General features: G+C 54.2%; 1 non-coding gene across 1 annotated transcript; it reads right to left on the reverse strand.

The window, feature by feature from the left end:
- Positions 1 to 273: 273 nt before the first annotated feature.
- LOC112483093 lies at positions 274 to 376 on the reverse strand. The gene has a single exon (XR_003047504.1). It is a non-coding gene; the product is annotated as a small nucleolar RNA U13 (small nucleolar RNA).
- Between the last annotated feature and the right edge of the window lie 5,063 nt (positions 377 to 5,439).

The raw sequence follows: 5,439 nt of genomic DNA on the forward strand, positions 1-5,439 counted from the left end.
GAGACAGAGAGAGAAGGGGCATCAGAAGACAACTTCCTTCCTCCAACAATATAGAAACTGTACACGCTATCCTGAAAACACTATAAATTATGTAAAAATTGAATTTTGTTCACTGACAGGGGTGTGTTCAATAATGATAAAACACCACGAAAGAGGGTTCATGCCAACTTTAGCAACATAAAGTATGTATGTGATTATATTAAAGGCTCTAAGGAGGGCTCAAAGTGAGGACATAATTATTTTTATATATTTCTAGACATAATTTTTTTTTCACGTCAGACAGGTAATGTGCTGATGTCGTAACAAGGTTTGAGGGAGGAACATCTCACGCAACAGCATGAACACCCAATCATCACGCTTAGAACTACAAAAGAATCTAGACAATAATTTTTAAAAGCAATGTTCACATTAATTATTTCATGCAGCTTTGAAATTAGCCCCGAAGGCAACCCCAGAGGAGGCATTTCAAAACACCCTGACTAATAAGAGCATTGTGGGAATACTTGTCTATTCAGGATTAAACAACCCATTAAATACCAGAAAGAGGAAAGAATTTGGTCTTGCCTGAGATGGCCACACTGCTATATGATCATCTCCACCCAAACAATAACTAATAACCCACCAAAATGGTTCCTCCCCTCTCAGAACAGCCTTGGTCCACTATTCCTGAAACCGACTCATGCATGCTGATCCCTCCAGTAGAGCCCAAAACCTCCCCTGACTACAGCCCTGCCCCCCCAGACTCTGACTCCTGAACCTTCTTAGCTGCCATTTCTGAGTCAAGTTTTCCTGCTACTCAAGCTTGGGCTGATTTCCTCCCATTATGTGTCACTGTGTTGACATTCAGTCTTCAAAAGTGTGTCTCCAGGTTGTGCCAAGGTGTGCACTGGCTCACTGTCTGACCACCACCAGGGCATCATCAAACTTGCATGAGTGGGGCCAAGGATAGGGTGTAGGGATGGTTGTTCTCTCCAAGCCAGGTTAAGACCATCTAGTCACACTCAGTTCATGGGGATTGCGTGATTGTGTGTGTTATCCACACCCCAGGCTTTTGGGCATCCATATCTCATGCTTGTCTCACAAGTCTCTCTAAAGTATTTGTGCATTTGTGTCCTCATAGCTGCTGGGGTGGGTCAGCGCCTCCCCCACTTCCCACATGCCCTTGGTGGGAGTTGCTTATGCCTGTTGTGTGTCTCATGTGTATCACACATCTCTTCTATCATAGACGTGGTTTAATATATATATATGTAGGCTGTGTTGAGGGCTGTCAGTGTGTCACACTTGTCACAGTGTCCTTGGGATGTATGTGCAGAGGCCTTCATGTCATTATCACAGACCCGTCTCACCCCATGTATCTCCAGGAGTGTCATCGTTGCACAACTGTCCACCTGGACAACACCTGAACCACCCATCTCTAGTGTACAGGAAATATGGGGAAAGGGTATAAGAGTAAAAAACAAATTAAAAATAAAAACATAATCTCCCTGGTGCAAAAAGGGGACAGAAACTTTCCTCCAATCTCTTTCCGTAGCGCATTTCTCTTAGCAACTTCTAATTTTAAGTTCTTTCTCTTCTCTTTGAGATGCAAGTATAGCCTCTTGCCAGTTTTACAACTGTGTAAAAGCCGCACCCTTGGGATTTTAATTAATGGAGGTGACTGAGTGATGACAGGAGAGGCTAATACCATCGAAAGACCTTTTATTACTCATAGTTTTCTTGGAAAAGAGAAGCATAGCCTGCCATATAGGGCCACGTGAGGCCTGCCACAGGCAAGGGTGTCAGAAAGCAGAAAGAGAGGAACTGGGACCGTGCCTTTATGACCACAGTGGCAGGAAGGAACTAGGTAAGGACACTCCCTTATTGGGCAGAAAGTAAAAATACACAGTCCATAGTTCGTGGTTGGAAGGTTGGTAATAGGACTTCCCGGTAGACCAGGCGCAGGTCGAGCATCTGGCGGGCCTGCGGTGCGCCCTCGCCAACCGGTGATCAGGATCCGTCCCACTGCCGTTTGCGCCGGTTGTCGGGCGCCCTCTGGCAGCCGCTTTTATATAGTTTCCTCCCTACAGAGCCCGTGCGGGCTAACCAAGGAGGGCACGCACGGCCCGCTCGCTTCCACTCGCTCTGCGGTTCCATCTCGGGCCACCAGATGGCCCCAAGAGCTCCGGGGGAAGGAGTCATGGGGTGTTGCGATGGGGCTGGTGCCCAGCCGCGGTGCCAGGAAGCTATGTATGTAATCTGTGGATCATCCCCGTCAGCAAGAGCGGTAATTTTTTTTTTCGCCAGAAATTGGTATTTTTTGCTATATGGATGCCGACACGCTCTACGTTGTCTGTGGTCAAAGAAGTTGGAAGTTTGGGGACGCAAGGCCCTGGGCTTGACCACAACCTGACACCCGTCTCTGCCCCCACTGCCAGATCTGTGCATCCGGGGACACCACCGTGGTGCAGTCTCCAGGCTATAGTGTCCGATGCCTATGTGGGCTCTCACCATACAGACTCTGAGCCATGCATGAGAAAGGGGTGGCGATGCTGACGCAGCATCTCCGGGTGTTGGTGTCCTCACCGGGCTCTCATTAGGGTTTTGTATTAATGATAAATGTTGTGCTCCTGCTCTGCCGTGTTTAAGGCACGCCAGGTTGAGGGACAGACATTCATGGCATACGTGGCTCTCTGATCATCTCGCCTCTCCGCCCCAGGACAGGTGAGAGATGCACCACGAGGCGTTATCTGACGGCCACTTTTAGACAGGTAGTTTCTCCTCTGTCCGGAGCTCCGGGGATATCGGTAAGGGATAGGATTTGGCCGGGAATCCTGGGGTGGAGTTCCAGGAGGCCAGCGGTACTTTCATGATCGTCCTGGTCATGCACGGGCATTGGCGCTTCATCTATTTGCTGGAGATTGTACCTGCAGGGTTATGGGTGTGAATGTCGCTTCAATGCCCCATCCAGATGGGTCCACCAGCACTGGCCTGTGCTCCTCCACTGTGGTGACCGACTGGGGATCTGACGGGGAAGGGAGACGGTGTCTAGCGCAGGAAGGCCGGCCCGCTCTAAAGGTGGAGGCCAGGCTGTGCAGGGCGGCCGTGGAGGGCACAACGGGCTCGACCGGGGGAACGCGTGGGATCCGGGCGTCAGCGGTACTAAAAATTTTTCCAAGTCCTGGACCAAAGACGTGGATGGGCGGCCCCTGCTCTCGGAGGAGGACGGGGAGGGCGCGCCTCTCCTGAAGGTGTACCCACGGAGGTCATTGTCATCAGGCTCGACTTACCAAATTTTCCAGGTTCCGCTTCTGAGGTGGGGACGGGCCGAGCCATACATAGAGACGCGGGTAGGGAACACAGGCCAGCTTGTAGCCTTCATAAGGCATGGTCGTCGGAGGTGCCTCCGCGGAATCTTCCCAAGTTCGCGTCCAGAGACAACCACCCAGCCGCTACCCACACAGCAGAACCAGGGAAGCTGCGCTCAGTCCGCCGGCTCACACTCCTGGCCTCTGCCACGAAGCTCCGGGGTCGACCAGATGGTTCTGGGAACTCAAGGACGATGGGGTGGTGTGGGGAGCTTGTGGGCGGACCACAATTCCAGAAGGTCGCTGTGACCTTTTGATCAGCTCCGTAATAGGCGTGGTAATATTTCTGCACGAAATTGAAATATTTTGCAGCCGGATAGTTTGGCGTGCCCTCTGGTGGTTGTAGTCAAGAAAGTTGAACCAGTCTGCGCTCCGGGCTTGACCTCGATCAGACACCCGGCCCTGCCCTTCTGCTGGTGCCGCCCGCCTGCTCTAGTGCCTCCAGGGCCTTGACCAAGGTGCCACCAGTGGGTTCAAGGGCCCAAGGGTGGCTGAGTCCTCACGCTGTGAGTTCTCGGCGCCTCCAGCCCACGGGCTCCGAAGCATGTGGCAGGGCTGTAGGCCGCGTTCGACCAATGCAACCACTCCCGCTGTGTCTACCAGGGGCTTCCTGTTCACCGGTTGATGTGGCGCCCGCGCTCTCCCAGGCTGGGCTTAAGCTGCGCCAGGGGATGGACGGAAGTAATATGAAGGGCGGCCTGCCTGCAAACCTTCACCTCTCCTCCACGCCCGGCTGGGCGAGAGACGCGCTCCAAGGCACGCCGGGACTAGATGTGGGCGTACCGCCGACACGCCCTCGCCGCGCGGTGATCCAGATCCATCCAACTGACAATCGCGCAGGTTCTCGGGCGCCCTCTGGCGGCCACTTCTATATACGTGGTTTCCTCTCTTTGGGGCTCCGGGAACATCCATCCGTAAGGGATGGGATTTGGCCCAGGTGCCTGAGGCAAAGTTCCAGGACACTGGCGGCACTAGTAGAGTCATCATGGTCATGCATGGGGGTCGGCGCTGCAACCGTTCACTGGAGATTGTATCTGCAGAGGTTTGGGCGGACCACAGTTCCAGAAGAAAGTGGTGTGACCATAGCTGCAACTCAGTCCGAGTGTTAGGGCTTCCCGGGCACGTCGACCAGCAGTGATGCCCTTCCGCCCGCAGGAGCCAAACGGGATTCCGCAGAGAACGGGAGAGGATGGGCCGCATCCTAACTCAAGCCCGCTGTAGAGGTGGAGGCCAGACCAAGCCATCGACCTTCCACGGTCTCTTGTGAGGCCCTGTCGTCGGAGGCCCCTGCATAGAATTTTTTCAAGTCTGCATTCAGCGACATGGATGGATTGAGCCCCGCCCGCAAGAGTGGCAGGCGAGAGCGGACCTGGCCTTCCCAGCTCCAGTCCCCTCGGCCGCCAAGCTCCAGAGTCCACTAGATGGCCCCGGGAGCCCCAAGAGCAGGTGGGTGGGGCTGGTGGACGGGCTGCAGTTCCAAAAGGCTGCCACGACCTGTGGACTGGCTCGCTCAGCAAGCGAGCCTGAAACTGATATTTTCTGCTTCCAGGTACATAGGAGAGGACTATGTGGTGAATGTGGCTGAAGAGGTCGAGGCTGGCTTTCCAGGCTTTCCAGGTCCTGCGAGTTCCACCGTGACCCGAAACCAAACCCTGCCCCTGCTCCGAATATTCGGCCTGGGCCTGCGCTCGGGCTTTCTTAAGCCAGGGACTCTTACCCTGGTGCTGTCTAGATACCGGCACCTAAGAGCAGCAGGGTGCCACCACCCCATGCACTTCCTGCAGCAGGTACCTGGTGTGATCACTCTGCACCTTCACTCTGCAGGCTCTGGACCGTGTGTCAGGTGTCCTGTTGTCATTTACTGACCTCACTTGAGAAAAGGGGGGATGGTGGTGATGATGCAGCTCTTTTGGTTGCTGTCCACCCAGTATCCCCTCTCGGCTTCCTGTACTCCCCCTGGCCGGGCCAAACCCACGGAGACCGGGAACAATCGTTTTGCCCATGGCCCCTCCCACCTGGGCGGGGCAAGCAATGCTCTCCAATGTGGGCCTGGTCAATATTGGGCGACCTGGCAGCTAACGCTGCATCCGGGTCC

Source organism: Pteropus alecto, unplaced genomic scaffold (genome assembly GCF_000325575.1).
Source record: "Pteropus alecto unplaced genomic scaffold, ASM32557v1 scaffold326, whole genome shotgun sequence".
NCBI lineage: Eukaryota > Metazoa > Chordata > Mammalia > Chiroptera > Pteropodidae > Pteropus > Pteropus alecto.